The 24,872-nt window shown below is 34.0% G+C and overlaps 17 non-coding genes across 17 annotated transcripts; 7 read left to right on the top strand and 10 right to left on the bottom strand.

The window, feature by feature from the left end:
* Positions 1 to 818: 818 nt before the first annotated feature.
* On the top strand, positions 819 to 890 carry TRNAQ-CUG (transfer RNA glutamine (anticodon CUG)). Its single transcript has one exon. It is a non-coding gene; the product is annotated as a tRNA-Gln (tRNA).
* An 826-nt stretch (positions 891 to 1,716) lies between these two features.
* TRNAQ-UUG (transfer RNA glutamine (anticodon UUG)) lies at positions 1,717 to 1,788 on the bottom strand. Its single transcript has one exon. It is a non-coding gene; the product is annotated as a tRNA-Gln (tRNA).
* Positions 1,789 to 4,236: 2,448 nt separating this feature from the next.
* On the bottom strand, positions 4,237 to 4,308 carry TRNAQ-UUG (transfer RNA glutamine (anticodon UUG)). The gene has a single exon. It is a non-coding gene; the product is annotated as a tRNA-Gln (tRNA).
* A 2,448-nt stretch (positions 4,309 to 6,756) lies between these two features.
* On the bottom strand, positions 6,757 to 6,828 carry TRNAQ-UUG (transfer RNA glutamine (anticodon UUG)). The gene has a single exon. It is a non-coding gene; the product is annotated as a tRNA-Gln (tRNA).
* A 1,549-nt stretch (positions 6,829 to 8,377) lies between these two features.
* On the top strand, positions 8,378 to 8,449 carry TRNAQ-CUG (transfer RNA glutamine (anticodon CUG)). Its single transcript has one exon. It is a non-coding gene; the product is annotated as a tRNA-Gln (tRNA).
* Positions 8,450 to 9,275: 826 nt separating this feature from the next.
* On the bottom strand, positions 9,276 to 9,347 carry TRNAQ-UUG (transfer RNA glutamine (anticodon UUG)). The gene has a single exon. It is a non-coding gene; the product is annotated as a tRNA-Gln (tRNA).
* Positions 9,348 to 10,897: 1,550 nt separating this feature from the next.
* TRNAQ-CUG (transfer RNA glutamine (anticodon CUG)) lies at positions 10,898 to 10,969 on the top strand. The gene has a single exon. It is a non-coding gene; the product is annotated as a tRNA-Gln (tRNA).
* An 826-nt stretch (positions 10,970 to 11,795) lies between these two features.
* Positions 11,796 to 11,867, bottom strand: TRNAQ-UUG (transfer RNA glutamine (anticodon UUG)). Its single transcript has one exon. It is a non-coding gene; the product is annotated as a tRNA-Gln (tRNA).
* A 1,550-nt stretch (positions 11,868 to 13,417) lies between these two features.
* TRNAQ-CUG (transfer RNA glutamine (anticodon CUG)) lies at positions 13,418 to 13,489 on the top strand. The gene has a single exon. It is a non-coding gene; the product is annotated as a tRNA-Gln (tRNA).
* Positions 13,490 to 14,315: 826 nt separating this feature from the next.
* Positions 14,316 to 14,387, bottom strand: TRNAQ-UUG (transfer RNA glutamine (anticodon UUG)). Its single transcript has one exon. It is a non-coding gene; the product is annotated as a tRNA-Gln (tRNA).
* Positions 14,388 to 15,937: 1,550 nt separating this feature from the next.
* On the top strand, positions 15,938 to 16,009 carry TRNAQ-CUG (transfer RNA glutamine (anticodon CUG)). The gene has a single exon. It is a non-coding gene; the product is annotated as a tRNA-Gln (tRNA).
* Positions 16,010 to 16,835: 826 nt separating this feature from the next.
* TRNAQ-UUG (transfer RNA glutamine (anticodon UUG)) lies at positions 16,836 to 16,907 on the bottom strand. Its single transcript has one exon. It is a non-coding gene; the product is annotated as a tRNA-Gln (tRNA).
* A 1,550-nt stretch (positions 16,908 to 18,457) lies between these two features.
* Positions 18,458 to 18,529, top strand: TRNAQ-CUG (transfer RNA glutamine (anticodon CUG)). Its single transcript has one exon. It is a non-coding gene; the product is annotated as a tRNA-Gln (tRNA).
* An 826-nt stretch (positions 18,530 to 19,355) lies between these two features.
* Positions 19,356 to 19,427, bottom strand: TRNAQ-UUG (transfer RNA glutamine (anticodon UUG)). The gene has a single exon. It is a non-coding gene; the product is annotated as a tRNA-Gln (tRNA).
* A 2,448-nt stretch (positions 19,428 to 21,875) lies between these two features.
* Positions 21,876 to 21,947, bottom strand: TRNAQ-UUG (transfer RNA glutamine (anticodon UUG)). The gene has a single exon. It is a non-coding gene; the product is annotated as a tRNA-Gln (tRNA).
* A 1,550-nt stretch (positions 21,948 to 23,497) lies between these two features.
* On the top strand, positions 23,498 to 23,569 carry TRNAQ-CUG (transfer RNA glutamine (anticodon CUG)). Its single transcript has one exon. It is a non-coding gene; the product is annotated as a tRNA-Gln (tRNA).
* An 826-nt stretch (positions 23,570 to 24,395) lies between these two features.
* Positions 24,396 to 24,467, bottom strand: TRNAQ-UUG (transfer RNA glutamine (anticodon UUG)). The gene has a single exon. It is a non-coding gene; the product is annotated as a tRNA-Gln (tRNA).
* Between the last annotated feature and the right edge of the window lie 405 nt (positions 24,468 to 24,872).

The raw sequence follows: 24,872 nt of genomic DNA, 5'->3' as shown, positions 1-24,872 counted from the left end.
GTGAGGCCTCCAAGCAAAAGCGTATGTTTCACGATTGCAGATCGACTGTTGAAAATCAGCATGAAAAACGTTTTATTTCACAATTTCCATACTAATATACAAAAAACATTTGTACTATCTGAATGATACCGTCATTGTGGTTCTCTAGGTTTGATTTAAGAACACTTCTCTTTCAAAATGTGCTAAATTCGCCTTATCAATAGCGCAGAAAGCTTCAAAAAGGGATGCTGGGAATCAGGCCTCTGAAATGCATTTCAGAAAAACAGGATAGGATTTCTTAATGTCACACTATTTTGTGTAGGAATGTGATGTAAACGTATTATAATGTTTGTATTTCTGTAACTTGTTCAAGCTGATGGACGTTTTGAAAGGAATCAATAAGTGTCTCTTTCAACCTACTGGTGTTGGATTTGAGCTATCAATAAACAAAGATGACAGAAATGGAAAAGGTCAAGAGTAATAAAATAGTACCCCCAAGATTTGGACTGGTACCTTTGCATGCAAAGTCCAAAGTGCCAATCATTGCTCTTTGGCGCAGCCCATGTGAGAGACAAAGAAATGGGTGTATTAGTTTGGAAATGTAAAATGTTTTAATATGACACAGTCAAAGATGATCATTATGATATAACTTGCCTATCCTGATAAACGTTTGCATATTTAACACTGTTATGGAGAATGTATCTGAACTGAATCAAATCACATTATAGCTCTTTACACTATGAGCATTCAACAGAGATATCCTTTCATCAATGTAAGAAATGCCCCCGCACTAATGCGCTCTCTTTTGTCTCAATGGAAAAATGACTCATGTATGGGAGGGTTCCATGGTGTAATGGTTAGCACTCTGGACTCTGAATCCAGCGATCCGAGATCAAATCTCGGTGGGACCTACTTGAATTATGAGATTTACTATTTCACCCATTTCTTAGAATTTGCTCTTGGAAAAACATAACGTCAATGTTTTATACTGATACTTATCAACGTATAAGTATGCATCTATGTATACATAGCTATATCCGTCTAGATAGCGATAAGACTATATAAAGAAATCAATTATTCATAAACATATGTATTGAAGCTGAAAACTAAAAACTGTTGTTTCCCATCCACAATTTAAACGTTAGGTTCATTTCCTCTCTCATCTATATGACCAGTAATGAGATAGTTAATTTTTGCTGATTTCTTATATGACAACATGCTTGACTTACACAGTGCATTTAATTGTGAATTTCTTTGAAAGAGAAATTCAGATTATTACCTTTGACACGTCTTTCGAAAGATTTTACTTTATGGTTATGGATTTACTTTAGAAAATCAGAGTGTAAATATATGTGTGTCTGAATTTCACGATTGTTATTCAAAACGTCATATCTTCTGTCCCCATAATACACAATTTGATTCCTCAAGTTTTGTTTTAATGAAGGATTTCCAATTAAAAAGTTCCATCTTCCCCTTATCAATAACAGTAAGATTTAAGAAAGTAATATCTTGCATCAGCCCCCTGTGATGAGTTTGAGAAAACAGAGTCAGCTCGCAAAATGTCTCATTATTTTGAGCCATTTAATTTCCATGTTTTCTAAAAGTTCTATCATTTGCTCACATCGAATAGACTTTCAGAATACAATCAATAAATTAATGTTTCACTCTACCCGTGTTAGATTTGTGATATTTATGAATACACTTGACAAAAAAAGATTTGATCAACAGTCATGAAAGTGGTCCCACCGAGATTTGAACTCGGATCCTTGGATTCAAAGTCCAAAGTGCTAACCACTACACCATGGAACCTCCCATGTGACAAGGGAGCAAATTGCTGCAGCAATGTGAACATTTCAAAGTTTTTAATGTTCTACAGTCAAAGACCAACAGAATGTTATTACCTTTCTATTCTGTTCAACTTTTGCATATTGAACTATGTTAGGGAAGGATGTTGCCCAGAGGACTCAAGTAACGCTATCACTCTGTTGAACAGTACTTTTTATGTGAGATACGATTTTGCAATAAAATATAAGATTCCCCCGTGAATGCAATCTCTTCTCTCAAAATGAAAAGCTCAACCTGGTACAGGTGGTTTGATGGTATCATGCTTAGCACTCTAGACTCTGAAAACCGGGATCTGAGTACAAATCACAGTGGGACTTATCTAAACTTTACGATTTTCTTTTCCATTCAGTTCTTAGAATTATTAATTGGAAAAACATCTCATTTACTTATAAACTTGTACATATCCACTTTACACGTATGTATCTCCCTATATCTTGCTATATGTCTCTGTATATTTATAGGACAACATAAACACATACATTATAAAAATGCATATAATTAGTAGAGGTGAAAATAATGAAAAGTTGTTGCCTCTCCACATTTGAAACATGAGCTTCTTCTCCTTACTCTTCTATATGTCATGAAATTGAGATAGTCACTTTTTACTCAATTTTGATCTAACAATATAGTTGATTTATACAAAGCATATCATATGATTTGTGAATAATCTTAAAACAGAAAATTAGATCAGTACCTGTGAGGCCTCCAAGCAAAAGCTTATGTTTCACGATTGCAGATCGACTGTTGAAAATCAGCATGAAAAACGTTTTATTTCACAATTTCCATACTAATATACAAAAAACATTTGTACTATCTGAATGATACTGTCATTGTGGTTCTCTAGGTTTGATTTAAGAACACTTCTCTTTCAAAATGTGCTAAATTCGCCTTATCAATAGCGCAGAAAGCTTCAAAAAGGGATGCTGGGAATCAGGCCTCTGAAATGCATTTCAGAAAAACAGGATAGGATTTCTTAATGTCACACTATTTTGTGTAGGAATGTGATGTAAACGTATTATAATGTTTGTATTTCTGTAACTTGTTCAAGCTGATGGACGTTTTGAAAGGAATCAATAATTGTCTCTTTCAACCTACTGGTGTTGGATTTGAGCTATGAATAAACAAAGATGACAGAAATGGAAAAGGTCAAAAGTAATAAAATAGTACCCCCAAGATTTGGACTGGTACCTTTGCATGCAAAGTCCAACGTGCCAATCATTGCACTTTGGCGCAGCCCATATGAGAGACAAAGAAATGGGTGTATTAGTTTGGAAATGTAAAATGTTTTAATATGACACAGTCAAAGATGATCATTATGATATAACTTGCCTATCCTGATAAACGTTTGCATATTTAACACTGTTATGGAGAATGTATCTGAACAGAATCAAATCACATTATAGCTCTTTACACTATGAGCATTCAACAGAGATATCGTTTCATCAATGTAAGAAATGCCCCTGCACTAATGCGCTCTCTTTTGTCTCAATGGAAAAATGACTCATGTATGGGAGGGTTCCTTGGTGTAATGGTTAGCACACTGGACTCTGAATCCAGCGATCCGAGTTCAAATCTCAGTGGGACCTACTTGAATTATGAGATTTACTATTTCACCAATTTCTTAGAATTTGGTCTTGGAAAAACATAACGTCAATGTTTTATACTGATACTAATCAACGTATAAGTATGCATCTATGTATACATAGCTATATCCGTCTAGATAGCGATAAGACTATATAAAGAAATCAATTATTCATAAACATTTGTATTGAAGCTGAAAACTAAAAACTGTAGTTTCCCATCCACAATTTAAACGTTAGGTTCATTTCCTCTCTCATCTATATGACCAGTAATGAGATAGTTAATTTTTGCTGATTTCTTATATGACAACATGCTTGACTTACACAGTGCATTTAATTGTGAATTTCTTTGAAAGAGAAATTCAGATTATTACCTTTGACACGTCTTTCGAAAGATTTTACTTTATGGTTATGGATTTACTTTAGAAAATCAGAGTGTAAATATATGTGTGTCTGAATTTCACGATTGTTATTCAAAACGTCATATCTTCTGTCCCCATAATACACAATTTGATTCCTCAAGTTTTGTTTTAATGAAGGATTTCCAATTAAAAAGTTCCATCTTCCCCTTATCAATAACAGTAAGATTTAAGAAAGTAATATCTTGCATCAGCCCCCTGTGATGAGTTTGAGAAAACAGAGTCAGCTCGCAAAATGTCTCATTATTTTGAGCCATTTAATTTCCATGTTTTCTAAAAGTTCTATCATTTGCTCACATCGAATAGACTTTCAGAATACAATCAATAAATTAATGTTTCACTCTACCCGTGTTAGATTTGTGATATTTATGAATACACTTGACAAAAAAAGATTTGATCAACAGTCATGAAAGTGGTCCCACCGAGATTTGAACTCGGATCCTTGGATTCAAAGTCCAAAGTGCTAACCACTACACCATGGAACCTCCCATGTGACAAGGGAGCAAATTGCTGCAGCAATGTGAACATTTCAAAGTTTTTAATGTTCTACAGTCAAAGACCAACAGAATGTTATTACTTTTCTATTCTGTTCAACTTTTGCATATTGAACTATGTTAGGGAAGGATGTTGCCCAGAGGACTCAAGTAACGCTATCACTCTGTTGAACAGTACTTTTTATGTGAGATACGATTTTGCAATAAAAGATAAGATTCCCCCGTGAATGCAATCTCTTCTCTCAAAATGAAAAGCTCAACCTGGTACAGGTGGGTTGATGGTATCATGCTTAGCACTCTAGACTCTGAAAACCGGGATCTGAGTACAAATCACAGTGGGACTTATCTAAACTTTACGATTTTCTTTTCCATTCAGTTCTTAGAATTATTAATTGGAAAAACATCTCATTTACTTATAAACTTGTACATATCCACTTTACACGTATGTATCTCCCTATATCTTGCTATATGTCTCTGTATATTTATAGGACAACATAAACACATACATTATAAAAATGCATATAATTAGTAAAGGTGAAAATAATGAAAAGTTGTTGCCTCTCCACATTTGAAACATGAGCTTCTTCTCCTTACTCTTCTATATGTCATGAAATTGAGATAGTCACTTTTTACTCAATTTTGATCTAACAATATAGTTGATTTATACAAAGCATATCATATGATTTGTGAATAATCTTAAAAGAGAAAATTAGATCAGTACCTGTGAGGCCTCCAAGCAAAAGCTTATGTTTCACGATTGCAGATCGACTGTTGAAAATCAGCATGAAAAACGTTTTATTTCACAATTTCCATACTAATATACAAAAAACATTTGTACTATCTGAATGATACTGTCATTGTGGTTCTCTAGGTTTGATTTAAGAACACTTCTCTTTCAAAATGTGCTAAATTCGCCTTATCAATAGCGCAGAAAGCTTCAAAAAGGGATGCTGGGAATCAGGCCTCTGAAATGCATTTCAGAAAAACAGGATAGGATTTCTTAATGTCACACTATTTTGTGTAGGAATGTGATGTAAACGTATTATAATGTTTGTATTTCTGTAACTTGTTCAAGCTGATGGACGTTTTGAAAGGAATACATAATTGTCTCTTTCAACCTACTGGTGTTGGATTTGAGCTATGAATAAACAAAGATGACAGAAATGAAAAAGGTCAAAAGTAATAAAATAGTACCCCCAAGATTTGGACTGGTACCTTTGCATGCAAAGTCCAACGTGCCAATCATTGCTCTTTGGCGCAGCCCATGTGAGAGACAAAGAAATGGGTGTATTAGTTTGGAAATGTAAAATGTTTTAATATGACACAGTCAAAGATGATCATTATGATATAACTTGCCTATCCTGATAAACGTTTGCATATTTAACACTGTTATGGAGAATGTATCTGAACAGAATCAAATCACATTATAGCTCTTTACACTATGAGCATTCAACAGAGATATCGTTTCATCAATGTAAGAAATGCCCCCGCACTAATGCGCTCTCTTTTGTCTCAATGGAAAAATGACTCATGTATGGGAGGGTTCGTTGGTGTAATGGTTAGCACTCTGGCCTCTGAATCCAGCGATCCGAGTTCAAATCTCGGTGGGACCTACTTGAATTATGAGATTTACTATTTCACCAATTTCTTAGAATTTGGTCTTGGAAAAACATAACGTCAATGTTTTATACTGATACTAATCAACGTGTAAGTATGCATCTATGTATACATAGCTATATCCGTCTAGATAGCGATAAGACTATATAAAGAAATCAATTATTCATAAACATATGTATTGAAGCTGAAAACTAAAAACTGTTGTTTCCCATCCACAATTTAAACGTTAGGTTCATTTCCTCTCTCATCTATTTGACCAGTAATGAGATAGTTAATTTTTGCTGATTTCTTATATGACAACATGCTTGACTTACACAGTGCATTTAATTGTGAATTTCTTTGAAAGACAAATTCAGATTATTACCTTTGACACGTCTTTCGAAAGATTTTACTTTATGGTTATGGATTTACTTTAGAAAATCAGAGTGTAAATATATGTGTGTCTGAATTTCACGATTGTTATTCAAAACGTCATATCTTCTGTCCCCATAATACACAATTTGATTCCTCAAGTTTTGTTTTAATGAAGGATTTCCAATTAAAAAGTTCCATCTTCCCCTTATCAATAACAGTAAGATTTAAGAAAGTAATATCTTGCATCAGCCCCCTGTGATGAGTTTGAGAAAACAGAGTCAGCTCGCAAAATGTCTCATTATTTTGAGCCATTTAATTTCCATGTTTTCTAAAAGTTCTATCATTTGCTCACATCGAATAGACTTTCAGAATACAATCAATAAATTAATGTTTCACTCTACCCGTGTTAGATTTGTGATATTTATGAATACACTTGACAAAAAAAGATTTGATCAACAGTCATGAAAGTGGTCCCACCGAGATTTGAACTCGGATCCTTGGATTCAAAGTCCAAAGTGCTAACCACTACACCATGGAACCTCCCATGTGACAAGGGAGCAAATTGCTGCAGCAATGTGAACATTTCAAAGTTTTTAATGTTCTACAGTCAAAGACCAACAGAATGTTATTACCTTTCTATTCTGTTCAACTTTTGCATATTGAACTATGTTAGGGAAGGATGTTGCCCAGAGGACTCAAGTAACGCTATCACTCTGTTGAACAGTACTTTTTATGTGAGATACGATTTTGCAATAAAAGATAAGATTCCCCCGTGAATGCAATCTCTTCTCTCAAAATGAAAAGCTCAACCTGGTACAGGTGGGTTGATGGTATCATGCTTAGCACTCTAGACTCTGAAAACTGGGATCTGAGTACAAATCACAGTGGGACTTATCTAAACTTTACGATTTTCTTTTCCATTCCGTTCTTAGAATTATTAATTGGAAAACATCTCATTTACTTATAAACTTGTACATATCCACTTTACACGTATGTATCTCCCTATATCTTGCTATATGTCTCTGTATATTTATAGGACAACATAAACACATACATTATAAAAATGCATATAATTAGTAGAGGTGAAAACAATGAAAAGTTGTTGCCTATCCACATTTGAAACATGAGCTTCTTCTCCTTTCTCTTCTATATGTCATGAAATTGAGACAGTCACTTTTTACTCAATTTTGATCTAACAATATAGTTAATTTATACAAAGCATATCATATGATTTGTGAATAATCTTAAAACAGAAAATTAGATCAGTACCTGTGAGGCCTCCAAGCAAAAGCGTATGTTTCACGATTGCAGATCGACTGTTGAAAATCAGCATGAAAAACGTTTTATTTCACAATTTCCATACTAATATACAAAAAACATTTGTACTATCTGAATGATACCGTCATTGTGGTTCTCTAGGTTTGATTTAAGAACACTTCTCTTTCAAAATGTGCTAAATTCGCCTTATCAATAGCGCAGAAAGCTTCAAAAAGGGATGCTGGGAATCAGGCCTCTGAAATGCATTTCAGAAAAACAGGATAGGATTTCTTAATGTCACACTATTTTGTGTAGGAATGTGATGTAAACATATTATAATGTTTGTATTTCTGTAACTTGTTCAAGCTGATGGACGTTTTGAAAGGAATCAATAATTGTCTCTTTCAACCTACTGGTGTTGGATTTGAGCTATCAATAAACAAAGATGACAGAAATGGAAAAGGTCAAGAGTAATAAAATAGTACCCCCAAGATTTGGACTGGTACCTTTGCATGCAAAGTCCAAAGTGCCAATCATTGCTCTTTGGCGCAGCCCATGTGAGAGACAAAGAAATGGGTGTATTAGTTTGGAAATGTAAAATGTTTTAATATGACACAGTCAAAGATGATCATTATGATATAACTTGCCTATCCTGATAAACGTTTGCATATTTAACACTGTTATGGAGAATGTATCTGAACAGAATCAAATCACATTATAGCTCTTTACACTATGAGCATTCAACAGAGATATCCTTTCATCAATGTAAGAAATGCCCCCGCACTAATGCGCTCTCTTTTGTCTCAATGGAAAAATGACTCATGTATGGGAGGGTTCCATGGTGTAATGGTTAGCACTCTGGACTCTGAATCCAGCAATCCGAGATCAAAACTCGGTGGGACCTACTTGAATTATGAGATTTACTATTTCACCCATTTCTTAGAATTTGGTCTTGGAAAAACATAACGTCAATGTTTTATACTGATACTTATCAACGTATAAGTATGCATCTATGTATACATAGCTATATCCGTCTAGATAGCGATAAGACTATATAAAGAAATCAATTATTCATAAACATATGTATTGAAGCTGAAAACTAAAAACTGTTGTTTCCCATCCACAATTTAAACGTTAGGTTCATTTCCTCTCTCATCTATATGACCAGTAATGAGATAGTTAATTTTTGCTGATTTCTTATATGACAACATGCTTGACTTACACAGTGCATTTAATTGTGAATTTCTTTGAAAGAGAAATTCAGATTATTACCTTTGACACGTCTTTCGAAAGATTTTACTTCATGGTTATGGATTTACTTTAGAAAATCAGAGTGTAAATATATGTGTGTCTGAATTTCACGATTGTTATTCAAAACGTCATATCTTCTGTCCCCATAATACACAATTTGATTCCTCAAGTTTTGTTTTAATGAAGGATTTCCAATTAAAAAGTTCCATCTTCCCCTTATCAATAACAGTAAGATTTAAGAAAGTAATATCTTGCATCAGCCCCCTGTGATGAGTTTGAGAAAACAGAGTCAGGTCGCAAAATGTCTCATTATTTTGAGCCATTTAATTTCCATGTTTTCTAAAAGTTCTATCATTTGCTCACATCGAATAGACTTTCAGAATACAATCAATAAATTAATGTTTCACTCTACCCGTGTTAGATTTGTGATATTTATGAATACACTTGACAAAAAAAGATTTGATCAACAGTCATGAAAGTGGTCCCACTGAGATTTGAACTCGGATCCTTGGATTCAAAGTCAAAAGTGCTAACCACTACACCATGGAACCTCCCATGTGACAAGGGAGCAAATTGCTGCAGCAATGTGAACATTTCAAAGTTTTTAATGTTCTACAGTCAAAGACCAACAGAATGTTATTACCTTTCTATTCTGTTCAACTTTTGCATATTGAACTATGTTAGGGAAGGATGTTGCCCAGAGGACTCAAGTAACGCTATCACTCTGTTGAACAGTACTTTTTATGTGAGATACGATTTTGCAATAAAAGATAAGATTCCCCCGTGAATGCAATCTCTTCTCTCAAAATGAAAAGCTCAACCTGGTACAGGTGGGTTGATGGTATCATGCTTAGCACTCTAGACTCTGAAAACTGGGATCTGAGTACAAATCACAGTGGGACTTATCTAAACTTTACGATTTTCTTTTCCATTCAGTTCTTAGAATTATTAATTGGAAAAACATCTCATTTACTTATAAACTTGTACATATCCACTTTACACGTATGTATCTCCCTATATCTTGCTATATGTCTCTGTATATTTATAGGACAACATAAACACATACATTATAAAAATGCATATAATTAGTAGAGGTGAAAATAATGAAAAGTTGTTGCCTCTCCACATTTGAAACATGAGCTTCTTCTCCTTACTCTTCTATATGTCATGAAATTGAGATAGTCACTTTTTACTCAATTTTGATCTAACAATATAGTTAATTTATACAAAGCATATCATATGATTTGTGAATAATCTTAAAACAGAAAATTAGATCAGTACCTGTGAGGCCTCCAAGCAAAAGCGTATGTTTCACGATTGCAGATCGACTGTTGAAAATCAGCATGAAAAACGTTTTATTTCACAATTTCCATACTAATATACAAAAAACATTTGTACTATCTGAATGATACCGTCATTGTGGTTCTCTAGGTTTGATTTAAGAACACTTCTCTTTCAAAATGTGCTAAATTCGCCTTATCAATAGCGCAGAAAGCTTCAAAAAGGGATGCTGGGAATCAGGCCTCTGAAATGCATTTCAGAAAAACAGGATAGGATTTCTTAATGTCACACTATTTTGTGTAGGAATGTGATGTAAACATATTATAATGTTTGTATTTCTGTAACTTGTTCAAGCTGATGGACGTTTTGAAAGGAATCAATAATTGTCTCTTTCAACCTACTGGTGTTGGATTTGAGCTATCAATAAACAAAGATGACAGAAATGGAAAAGGTCAAGAGTAATAAAATAGTACCCCCAAGATTTGGACTGGTACCTTTGCATGCAAAGTCCAAAGTGCCAATCATTGCTCTTTGGCGCAGCCCATGTGAGAGACAAAGAAATGGGTGTATTAGTTTGGAAATGTAAAATGTTTTAATATGACACAGTCAAAGATGATCATTATGATATAACTTGCCTATCCTGATAAACGTTTGCATATTTAACACTGTTATGGAGAATGTATCTGAACAGAATCAAATCACATTATAGCTCTTTACACTATGAGCATTCAACAGAGATATCCTTTCATCAATGTAAGAAATGCCCCCGCACTAATGCGCTCTCTTTTGTCTCAATGGAAAAATGACTCATGTATGGGAGGGTTCCATGGTGTAATGGTTAGCACTCTGGACTCTGAATCCAGCAATCCGAGATCAAAACTCGGTGGGACCTACTTGAATTATGAGATTTACTATTTCACCCATTTCTTAGAATTTGGTCTTGGAAAAACATAACGTCAATGTTTTATACTGATACTTATCAACGTATAAGTATGCATCTATGTATACATAGCTATATCCGTCTAGATAGCGATAAGACTATATAAAGAAATCAATTATTCATAAACATATGTATTGAAGCTGAAAACTAAAAACTGTTGTTTCCCATCCACAATTTAAACGTTAGGTTCATTTCCTCTCTCATCTATATGACCAGTAATGAGATAGTTAATTTTTGCTGATTTCTTATATGACAACATGCTTGACTTACACAGTGCATTTAATTGTGAATTTCTTTGAAAGAGAAATTCAGATTATTACCTTTGACACGTCTTTCGAAAGATTTTACTTCATGGTTATGGATTTACTTTAGAAAATCAGAGTGTAAATATATGTGTGTCTGAATTTCACGATTGTTATTCAAAACGTCATATCTTATGTCCCCATAATACACAATTTGATTCCTCAAGTTTTGTTTTAATGAAGGATTTCCAATTAAAAAGTTCCATCTTCCCCTTATCAATAACAGTAAGATTTAAGAAAGTAATATCTTGCATCAGCCCCCTGTGATGAGTTTGAGAAAACAGAGTCAGGTCGCAAAATGTCTCATTATTTTGAGCCATTTAATTTCCATGTTTTCTAAAAGTTCTATCATTTGCTCACATCGAATAGACTTTCAGAATACAATCAATAAATTAATGTTTCACTCTACCCGTGTTAGATTTGTGATATTTATGAATACACTTGACAAAAAAAGATTTGATCAACAGTCATGAAAGTGGTCCCACTGAGATTTGAACTCGGATCCTTGGATTCAAAGTCAAAAGTGCTAACCACTACACCATGGAACCTCCCATGTGACAAGGGAGCAAATTGCTGCAGCAATGTGAACATTTCAAAGTTTTTAATGTTCTACAGTCAAAGACCAACAGAATGTTATTACCTTTCTATTCTGTTCAACTTTTGCATATTGAACTATGTTAGGGAAGGATGTTGCCCAGAGGACTCAAGTAACGCTATCACTCTGTTGAACAGTACTTTTTATGTGAGATACGATTTTGCAATAAAAGATAAGATTCCCCCGTGAATGCAATCTCTTCTCTCAAAATGAAAAGCTCAACCTGGTACAGGTGGGTTGATGGTATCATGCTTAGCACTCTAGACTCTGAAAACCGGGATCTGAGTACAAATCACAGTGGGACTTATCTAAACTTTACGATTTTCTTTTCCATTCAGTTCTTAGAATTATTAATTGGAAAAACATCTCATTTACTTATAAACTTGTACATATCCACTTTACACGTATGTATCTCCCTATATCTTGCTATATGTCTCTGTATATTTATAGGACAACATAAACACATACATTATAAAAATGCATATAATTAGTAGAGGTGAAAACAATGAAAAGTTGTTGCCTATCCACATTTGAAACATGAGCTTCTTCTCCTTACTCTTCTATATGTCATGAAATTGAGATAGTCACTTTTTACTCAATTTTGATCTAACAATATAGTTAATTTATACAAAGCATATCATATGATTTGTGAATAATCTTAAAACAGAAAATTAGATCAGTACCTGTGAGGCCTCCAAGCAAAAGCGTATGTTTCACGATTGCAGATCGACTGTTGAAAATCAGCATGAAAAACGTTTTATTTCACAATTTCCATACTAATATACAAAAAACATTTGTACTATCTGAATGATACCGTCATTGTGGTTCTCTAGGTTTGATTTAAGAACACTTCTCTTTCAAAATGTGCTAAATTCGCCTTATCAATAGCGCAGAAAGCTTCAAAAAGGGATGCTGGGAATCAGGCCTCTGAAATGCATTTCAGAAAAACAGGATAGGATTTCTTAATGTCACACTATTTTGTGTAGGAATGTGATGTAAACGTATTATAATGTTTGTATTTCTGTAACTTGTTCAAGCTGATGGACGTTTTGAAAGGAATCAATAATTGTCTCTTTCAACCTACTGGTGTTGGATTTGAGCTATCAATAAACAAAGATGACAGAAATGGAAAAGGTCAAGAGTAATAAAATAGTACCCCCAAGATTTGGACTGGTACCTTTGCATGCAAAGTCCAAAATGCCAATCATTGCTCTTTGGCACAGCCCATGTGAGAGACAAAGAAATGGGTGTATTAGTTTGGAAATGTAAAATGTTTTAATATGACACAGTCAAAGATGATCATTATGATATAACTTGCCTATCCTGATAAACGTTTGCATATTTAACACTGTTATGGAGAATGTATCTGAACAGAATCAAATCACATTATAGCTCTTTACACTATGAGCATTCAACAGAGATATCCTTTCATCAATGTAAGAAATGCCCCCGCACTAATGCGCTCTCTTTTGTCTCAATGGAAAAATGACTCATGTATGGGAGGGTTCCATGGTGTAATGGTTAGCACTCTGGACTCTGAATCCAGCGATCCGAGATCAAATCTCGGTGGGACCTACTTGAATTATGAGATTTACTATTTCACCCATTTCTTAGAATTTGGTCTTGGAAAAACATAACGTCAATGTTTTATACTGATACTTATCAACGTATAAGTATGCATCTATGTATACATAGCTATATCCGTCTAGATAGCGATAAGACTATATAAAGAAATCAATTATTCATGAACATATGTATTGAAGCTGAAAACTAAAAACTGTTGTTTCCCATCCACAATTTAAACGTTAGGTTCATTTCCTCTCTCATCTATATGACCAGTAATGAGATAGTTAATTTTTGCTGATTTCTTATATGACAACATGCTTGACTTACACAGTGCATTTAATTGTGAATTTCTTTGAAAGAGAAATTCAGATTATTACCTTTGACACGTCTTTCGAAAGATTTTACTTTATGGTTATGGATTTACTTTAGAAAATCAGAGTGTAAATATATGTGTGTCTGAATTTCACGATTGTTATTCAAAACGTCATATCTTCTGTCCCCATAATACACAATTTGATTCCTCAAGTTTTGTTTTAATGAAGGATTTCCAATTAAAAAGTTCCATCTTCCCCTTATCAATAACAGTAAGATTTAAGAAAGTAATATCTTGCATCAGCCCCCTGTGATGAGTTTGAGAAAACAGAGTCAGGTCGCAAAATGTCTCATTATTTTGAGCCATTTAATTTCCATGTTTTCTAAAAGTTCTATCATTTGCTCACATCGAATAGACTTTCAGAATACAATCAATAAATTAATGTTTCACTCTACCCGTGTTAGATTTGTGATATTTATGAATACACTTGACAAAAAAAGATTTGATCAACAGTCATGAAAGTGGTCCCACCGAGATTTGAACTCGGATCCTTGGATTCAAAGTCCAAAGTGCTAACCACTACACCATGGAACCTCCCATGTCACAAGGGAGCAAATTGCTGCAGCAATGTGAACATTTCAAAGTTTTTAATGTTCTACAGTCAAAGACCAACAGAATGTTATTACCTTTCTATTCTGTTCAACTTTTGCATATTGAACTATGTTAGGGAAGGATGTTGCCCAGAGGACTCAAGTAACGCTATCACTCTGTTGAACAGTACTTTTTATGTGAGATACGATTTTGCAATAAAAGATAAGATTCCCCCGTGAATGCAATCTCTTCTCTCAAAATGAAAAGCTCAACCTGGTACAGGTGGGTTGATGGTATCATGCTTAGCACTCTAGACTCTGAAAACCGGGATCTGAGTACAAATCACAGTGGGACTTATCTAAACTTTACGATTTTCTTTTCCATTCAGTTCTTAGAATTATTAATTGGAAAAACATCTCATTTACTTATAAACTTGTACATATCCACTTTACACGTATGTATCTCCCTATATCTTGCTATATGTCTCTGTATATTTATAGGACAACATAAACACATACATTATAAAAATGCATATAATTAGTAGAGGTGAAAACAATGAAAAGTTGTTGCCTATCCACATTTGAAACATGAGCTTCTTCTCCTTACTCTTCTATATGTCATGAAATTGAGATAGTCACTTTTTACTCAATTTTGATCTAACAATATAGTTAATTTATACAAAGCATATCATATGATTTGTGAATAATCTTAAAACAGAAAATTAGATCAGTACCTGTGAGGCCTCCAAGCAAAAGCGTATGTTTCACGATTGCAGATCGACTGTTGAAAATCAGCATGAAAAACGTTTTATTTCACAATTTCCATACTAATATAAAAAAAACATTTGTACTATCTGAATGATACCGTCATTGTGGTTCTCTAGGTTTGATTTAAGAACACTTCTCTTTCAAAATGTGCTAAATTCGCCTTATCAATAGCGCAGAAAGCTTCAAAAAGGGATGCTGGGAATCAGGCCTCTGAAATGCATTTCAGAAAAACAGGATAGGATTTCTTAATGTCACACTATTTTGTGTAGGAATGTGATGTAAACGTATTATAATGTTTGTATTTCTGTAACTTGTTCAAGCTGATGGACGTTTTGAAAGGAATCAATAATTGTCTCTTTCAACCTACTGGTGTTGGATTTGAGCTATCAATAAACAAAGATGACAGAAATGGAAAAGGTCAAGAGTAATAAAATAGTACCCCCAAGATTTGGACTGGTACCTTTGCATGCAAAGTCCAAAATGCCAATCATTGCTCTTTGGCGCAGCCCATGTGAGAGACAAAGAAATGGGTGTATTAGTTTGGAAATGTAAAATGTTTTAATATGACACAGTCAAAGATGATCATTATGATATAACTTGCCTATCCTGATAAACGTTTGCATATTTAACACTGTTATGGAGAATGTATCTGAACAGAATCAAATCACATTATAGCTCTTTACACTATGAGCATTCAACAGAGATATCCTTTCATCAATGTAAGAAATGCCCCCGCACTAATGCGCTCTCTTTTGTCTCAATGGAAAAATGACTCATGTATGGGAGGGTTCCATGGTGTAATGGTTAGCACTCTGGACTCTGAATCCAGCGATCCGAGATCAAATCTCGGTGGGACCTACTTGAATTATGAGATTTACTATTTCACCCATTTCTTAGAATTTGGTCTTGGAAAAACATAACGTCAATGTTTTATACTGATACTTATCAACGTATAAGTATGCATCTATGTATACATAGCTATATCCGTCTAGATAGCGATAAGACTATATAAAGAAATCAATTATTCATGAACATATGTATTGAAGCTGAAAACTAAAAACTGTTGTTTCCCATCCACAATTTAAACGTTAGGTTCATTTCCTCTCTCATCTATATGACCAGTAATGAGATAGTTAATTTTTGCTGATTTCTTATATGACAACATGCTTGACTTACACAGTGCATTTAATTGTGAATTTCTTTGAAAGAGAAATTCAGATTATTACCTTTGACACGTCTTTCGAAAGATTTTACTTTATGGTTATGGATTTACTTTAGAAAATCAGAGTGTAAATATATGTGTGTCTGAATTTCACGATTGTTATTCAAAACGTCATATCTTCTGTCCCCATAATACACAATTTGATTCCTCAAGTTTTGTTTTAATGAAGGATTTCCAATTAAAAAGTTCCATCTTCCCCTTATCAATAACAGTAAGATTTAAGAAAGTAATATCTTGCATCAGCCCCCTGTGATGAGTTTGAGAAAACAGAGTCAGCTCGCAAAATGTCTCATTATTTTGAGCCATTTAATTTCCATGTTTTCTAAAAGTTCTATCATTTGCTCACATCGAATAGACTTTCAGAATACAATCAATAAATTAATGTTTCACTCTACCCGTGTTAGATTTGTGATATTTATGAATACACTTGACAAAAAAAGATTTGATCAACAGTCATGAAAGTGGTCCCACCGAGATTTGAACTCGGATCCTTGGATTCAAAGTCCAAAGTGCTAACCACTACACCATGGAACCTCCCATGTGACAAGGGAGCAAATTGCTGCAGCAATGTGAACATTTCAAAGTTTTTAATGTTCTACAGTCAAAGACCAACAGAATGTTATTACCTTTCTATTCTGTTCAACTTTTGCATATTGAACTATGTTAGGGAAGGATGTTGCCCAGAGGACTCAAGTAACGCTATCACTCTGTTGAACAGTACTTTTTATGTGAGATACGATTTTGCAATAAAAGATAAGATTCCCCCGTGAATGCAATCTCTTCTCTCAAAATGAAAAGCTCAACCTGGTACAGGTGGGTTGATGGTATCATGCTTAGCACTCTAGACTCTGAAAACCGGGATCTGAGTACAAATCACAGTGGGACTTATCTAAACTTTACGATTTTCTTTTCCATTCAGTTCTTAGAATTATTAATTGGAAAAACATCTCATTTACTTATAAACTTGTACATATCCACTTTACACGTATGTATCTCCCTATATCTTGCTATATGTCTCTGTATATTTATAGGACAACATAAACACATACATTATAAAAATGCATATAATTAGTAAAGGTGAAAATAATGAAAAGTTGTTGCCTCTCCACATTTGAAACATGAGCTTCTTCTCCTTACTCTTCTATATGTCATGAAATTGAGATAGTCACTTTTTACTCAATTTTGATCTAACAATATAGTTGATTTATACAAAGCATATCATATGATTTGTGAATAATCTTAAAAGAGAAAATTAGATCAGTACCTGTGAGGCCTCCAAGCAAAAGCTTATGTTTCACGATTGCAGATCGACTGTTGAAAATCAGCATGAAAAACGTTTTATTTCACAATTTCCATACTAATATACAAAAAACATTTGTACTATCTGAATGATACTGTCATTGTGGTTCTCTAGGTTTGATTTAAGAACACTTCTCTTTCAAAATGTGCTAAATTCGCCTTATCAATAGCGCAGAAAGCTTCAAAAAGGGATGCTGGGAATCAGGCCTCTGAAATGCATTTCAGAAAAACAGGATAGGATTTCTTAATGTCACACTATTTTGTGTAGGAATGTGATGTAAACGTATTATAATGTTTGTATTTCTGTAACTTGTTCAAGCTGATGGACGTTTTGAAAGGAATCAATAATTGTCTCTTTCAACCTACTGGTGTTGGATTTGAGCTATCAATAAACAAAGATGACAGAAATGGAAAAGGTCAAGAGTAATAAAATAGTACCCCCAAGATTTGGACTGGTACCTTTGCATGCAAAGTCCAAAATGCCAATCATTGCTCTTTGGCGCAGCCCATGTGAGAGACAAAGAAATGGGTGTATTAGTTTGGAAATGTAAAATGTTTTAATATGACACAGTCAAAGATGATCATTATGATATAACTTGCCTATCCTGATAAACGTTTGCATATTTAACACTGTTATGGAGAATGTATCTGAACAGAATCAAATCACATTATAGCTCTTTACACTATGAGCATTCAACAGAGATATCCTTTCATCAATGTAAGAAATGCCCCCGCACTAATGCGCTCTCTTTTGTCTCAATGGAAAAATGACTCATGTATGGGAGGGTTCCATGGTGTAATGGTTAGCACTCTGGACTCTGAATCCAGCGATCCGAGATCAAATCTCGGTGGGACCTACTTGAATTATGAGATTTACTATTTCACCCATTTCTTAGAATTTGGTCTTGGAAAAACATAACGTCAATGTTTTATACTGATACTTATCAACGTATAAGTATGCATCTATGTATACATAGCTATATCCGTCTAGATAGCGATAAGACTATATAAAGAAATCAATTATTCATGAACATATGTATTGAAGCTGAAAACTAAAAACTGTTGTTTCCCATCCACAATTTAAACGTTAGGTTCATTTCCTCTCTCATCTATATGACCAGTAATGAGATAGTTAATTTTTGCTGATTTCTTATATGACAACATGCTTGACTTACACAGTGCATTTAATTGTGAATTTCTTTGAAAGAGAAATTCAGATTATTACCTTTGACACGTCTTTCGAAAGATTTTACTTTATGGTTATGGATTTACTTTAGAAAATCAGAGTGTAAATATATGTGTGTCTGAATTTCACGATTGTTATTCAAAACGTCATATCTTCTGTCCCCATAATACACAATTTGATTCCTCAAGTTTTGTTTTAATGAAGGATTTCCAATTAAAAAGTTCCATCTTCCCCTTATCAATAACAGTAAGATTTAAGAAAGTAATATCTTGCATCAGCCCCCTGTGATGAGTTTGAGAAAACAGAGTCAGCTCGCAAAATGTCTCATTATTTTGAGCCATTTAATTTCCATGTTTTCTAAAAGTTCTATCATTTGCTCACATCGAATAGACTTTCAGAATACAATCAATAAATTAATGTTTCACTCTACCCGTGTTAGATTTGTGATATTTATGAATACACTTGACAAAAAAAGATTTGATCAACAGTCATGAAAGTGGTCCCACCGAGATTTGAACTCGGATCCTTGGATTCAAAGTCCAAAGTGCTAACCACTACACCATGGAACCTCCCATGTGACAAGGGAGCAAATTGCTGCAGCAATGTGAACATTTCAAAGTTTTTAATGTTCTACAGTCAAAGACCAACAGAATGTTATTACCTTTCTATTCTGTTCAACTTTTGCATATTGAACTATGTTAGGGAAGGATGTTGCCCAGAGGACTCAAGTAACGCTATCACTCTGTTGAACAGTACTTTTTATGTGAGATACGATTTTGCAATAAAAGATAAGATTCCCCCGTGAATGCAATCTCTTCTCTCAAAATGAAAAGCTCAACCTGGTACAGGTGGGTTGATGGTATCATGCTTAGCACTCTAGACTCTGAAAACCGGGATCTGAGTACAAATCACAGTGGGACTTATCTAAACTTTACGATTTTCTTTTCCATTCAGTTCTTAGAATTATTAATTGGAAAAACATCTCATTTACTTATAAACTTGTACATATCCACTTTACACGTATGTATCTCCCTATATCTTGCTATATGTCTCTGTATATTTATAGGACAACATAAACACATACATTATAAAAATGCATATAATTAGTAAAGGTGAAAATAATGAAAAGTTGTTGCCTCTCCACATTTGAAACATGAGCTTCTTCTCCTTACTCTTCTATATGTCATGAAATTGAGATAGTCACTTTTTACTCAATTTTGATCTAACAATATAGTTGATTTATACAAAGCATATCATATGATTTGTGAATAATCTTAAAAGAGAAAATTAGATCAGTACCTGTGAGGCCTCCAAGCAAAAGCTTATGTTTCACGATTGCAGATCGACTGTTGAAAATCAGCATGAAAAACGTTTTATTTCACAATTTCCATACTAATATACAAAAAACATTTGTACTATCTGAATGATACTGTCATTGTGGTTCTCTAGGTTTGATTTAAGAACACTTCTCTTTCAAAATGTGCTAAATTCGCCTTATCAATAGCGCAGAAAGCTTCAAAAAGGGATGCTGGGAATCAGGCCTCTGAAATGCATTTCAGAAAAACAGGATAGGATTTCTTAATGTCACACTATTTTGTGTAGGAATGTGATGTAAACGTATTATAATGTTTGTATTTCTGTAACTTGTTCAAGCTGATGGACGTTTTGAAAGGAATCAATAATTGTCTCTTTCAACCTACTGGTGTTGGATTTGAGCTATGAATAAACAAAGATGACAGAAATGAAAAAGGTCAAAAGTAATAAAATAGTACCCCCAAGATTTGGACTGGTACCTTTGCATGCAAAGTCCAACGTGCCAATCATTGCTCTTTGGCGCAGCCCATGTGAGAGACAAAGAAATGGGTGTATTAGTTTGGAAATGTAAAATGTTTTAATATGACACAGTCAAAGATGATCATTATGATATAACTTGCCTATCCTGATAAACGTTTGCATATTTAACACTGTTATGGAGAATGTATCTGAACAGAATCAAATCACATTATAGCTCTTTACACTATGAGCATTCAACAGAGATATCGTTTCATCAATGTAAGAAATGCCCCCGCACTAATGCGCTCTCTTTTGTCTCAATGGAAAAATGACTCATGTATGGGAGGGTTCCTTGGTGTAATGGTTAGCACTCTGGCCTCTGAATCCAGCGATCCGAGTTCAAATCTCGGTGGGACCTACTTGAATTATGAGATTTACTATTTCACCAATTTCTTAGAATTTGGTCTTGGAAAAACATAACGTCAATGTTTTATACTGATACTAATCAACGTGTAAGTATGCATCTATGTATACATAGCTATATCCGTCTAGATAGCGATAAGACTATATAAAGAAATCAATTATTCATAAACATATGTATTGAAGCTGAAAACTAAAAACTGTTGTTTCCCATCCACAATTTAAACGTTAGGTTCATTTCATCTCTCATCTATTTGACCAGTAATGAGATAGTTAATTTTTGCTGATTTCTTATATGACAACATGCTTGACTTACACAGTGCATTTAATTGTGAATTTCTTTGAAAGAGAAATTCAGATTATTACCTTTGACACGTCTTTCGAAAGATTTTACTTTATGGTTATGGATTTACTTTAGAAAATCAGAGTGTAAATATATGTGTGTCTGAATTTCACGATTGTTATTCAAAACGTCATATCTTCTGTCCCCATAATACACAATTTGATTCCTCAAGTTTTGTTTTAATGAAGGATTTCCAATTAAAAAGTTCCATCTTCCCCTTATCAATAACAGTAAGATTTAAGAAAGTAATATCTTGCATCAGCCCCCTGTGATGAGTTTGAGAAAACAGAGTCAGGTCGCAAAATGTCTCATTATTTTGAGCCATTTAATTTCCATGTTTTCTAAAAGTTCTATCATTTGCTCACATCGAATAGACTTTCAGAATACAATCAATAAATTAATGTTTCACTCTACCCGTGTTAGATTTGTGATATTTATGAATACACTTGACAAAAAAAGATTTGATCAACAGTCATGAAAGTGGTCCCACTGAGATTTGAACTCGGATCCTTGGATTCAAAGTCAAAAGTGCTAACCACTACACCATGGAACCTCCCATGTGACAAGGGAGCAAATTGCTGCAGCAATGTGAACATTTCAAAGTTTTTAATGTTCTACAGTCAAAGACCAACAGAATGTTATTACCTTTCTATTCTGTTCAACTTTTGCATATTGAACTATGTTAGGGAAGGATGTTGCCCAGAGGACTCAAGTAACGCTATCACTCTGTTGAACAGTACTTTTTATGTGAGATACGATTTTGCAATAAAAGATAAGATTCCCCCGTGAATGCAATCTCTTCTCTCAAAATGAAAAGCTCAACCTGGTACAGGTGGGTTGATGGTATCATGCTTAGCACTCTAGACTCTGAAAACCGGGATCTGAGTACAAATCACAGTGGGACTTATCTAAACTTTACGATTTTCTTTTCCATTCAGTTCTTAGAATTATTAATTGGAAAAACATCTCATTTACTTATAAACTTGTACATATCCACTTTACACGTATGTATCTCCCTATATCTTGCTATATGTCTCTGTATATTTATAGGACAACATAAACACATACATTATAAAAATGCATATAATTAGTAGAGGTGAAAACAATGAAAAGTTGTTGCCTATCCACATTTGAAACATGAGCTTCTTCTCCTTACTCTTCTATATGTCATGAAATTGAGATAGTCACTTTTTACTCAATTTTGATCTAACAATATAGTTAATTTATACAAAGCATATCATATGATTTGTGAATAATCTTAAAACAGAAAATTAGATCAGTACCTGTGAGGCCTCCAAGCAAAAGCGTATGTTTCACGATTGCAGATCGACTGTTGAAAATCAGCATGAAAAACGTTTTATTTCACAATTTCCATACTAATATAAAAAAAACATTTGTACTATCTGAATGATACCGTCATTGTGGTTCTCTAGGTTTGATTTAAGAACACTTCTCTTTCAAAATGTGCTAAATTCGCCTTATCAATAGCGCAGAAAGCTTCAAAAAGGGATGCTGGGAATCAGGCCTCTGAAATGCATTTCAGAAAAACAGGATAGGATTTCTTAATGTCACACTATTTTGTGTAGGAATGTGATGTAAACGTATTATAATGTTTGTATTTCTGTAACTTGTTCAAGCTGATGGACGTTTTGAAAGGAATCAATAATTGTCTCTTTCAACCTACTGGTGTTGGATTTGAGCTATCAATAAACAAAGATGACAGAAATGGAAAAGGTCAAGAGTAATAAAATAGTACCCCCAAGATTTGGACTGGTACCTTTGCATGCAAAGTCCAAAATGCCAATCATTGCTCTTTGGCGCAGCCCATGTGAGAGACAAAGAAATGGGTGTATTAGTTTGGAAATGTAAAATGTTTTAATATGACACAGTCAAAGATGATCATTATGATATAACTTGCCTATCCTGATAAACGTTTGCATATTTAACACTGTTATGGAGAATGTATCTGAACAGAATCAAATCACATTATAGCTCTTTACACTATGAGCATTCAACAGAGATATCCTTTCATCAATGTAAGAAATGCCCCCGCACTAATGCGCTCTCTTTTGTCTCAATGGAAAAATGACTCATGTATGGGAGGGTTCCATGGTGTAATGGTTAGCACTCTGGACTCTGAATCCAGCGATCCGAGATCAAATCTCGGTGGGACCTACTTGAATTATGAGATTTACTATTTCACCCATTTCTTAGAATTTGGTCTTGGAAAAACATAACGTCAATGTTTTATACTGATACTTATCAACGTATAAGTATGCATCTATGTATACATAGCTATATCCGTCTAGATAGCGATAAGACTATATAAAGAAATCAATTATTCATGAACATATGTATTGAAGCTGAAAACTAAAAACTGTTGTTTCCCATCCACAATTTAAACGTTAGGTTCATTTCCTCTCTCATCTATATGACCAGTAATGAGATAGTTAATTTTTGCTGATTTCTTATATGACAACATGCTTGACTTACACAGTGCATTTAATTGTGAATTTCTTTGAAAGAGAAATTCAGATTATTACCTTTGACACGTCTTTCGAAAGATTTTACTTTATGGTTATGGATTTACTTTAGAAAATCAGAGTGTAAATATATGTGTGTCTGAATTTCACGATTGTTATTCAAAACGTCATATCTTCTGTCCCCATAATACACAATTTGATTCCTCAAGTTTTGTTTTAATGAAGGATTTCCAATTAAAAAGTTCCATCTTCCCCTTATCAATAACAGTAAGATTTAAGAAAGTAATATCTTGCATCAGCCCCCTGTGATGAGTTTGAGAAAACAGAGTCAGCTCGCAAAATGTCTCATTATTTTGAGCCATTTAATTTCCATGTTTTCTAAAAGTTCTATCATTTGCTCACATCGAATAGACTTTCAGAATACAATCAATAAATTAATGTTTCACTCTACCCGTGTTAGATTTGTGATATTTATGAATACACTTGACAAAAAAAGATTTGATCAACAGTCATGAAAGTGGTCCCACCGAGATTTGAACTCGGATCCTTGGATTCAAAGTCCAAAGTGCTAACCACTACACCATGGAACCTCCCATGTGACAAGGGAGCAAATTGCTGCAGCAATGTGAACATTTCAAAGTTTTTAATGTTCTACAGTCAAAGACCAACAGAATGTTATTACCTTTCTATTCTGTTCAACTTTTGCATATTGAACTATGTTAGGGAAGGATGTTGCCCAGAGGACTCAAGTAACGCTATCACTCTGTTGAACAGTACTTTTTATGTGAGATACGATTTTGCAATAAAAGATAAGATTCCCCCGTGAATGCAATCTCTTCTCTCAAAATGAAAAGCTCAACCTGGTACAGGTGGGTTGATGGTATCATGCTTAGCACTCTAGACTCTGAAAACCGGGATCTGAGTACAAATCACAGTGGGACTTATCTAAACTTTACGATTTTCTTTTCCATTCAGTTCTTAGAATTATTAATTGG

This window comes from Lissotriton helveticus, chromosome 4_1 (assembly GCF_964261635.1).
Source record: "Lissotriton helveticus chromosome 4_1, aLisHel1.1, whole genome shotgun sequence".
Classification (NCBI taxonomy): domain Eukaryota; kingdom Metazoa; phylum Chordata; class Amphibia; order Caudata; family Salamandridae; genus Lissotriton; species Lissotriton helveticus.
The sequence above is the reverse complement of the archived record's forward strand: the minus strand, read 5'-3'. Positions and strand labels throughout refer to the sequence as shown.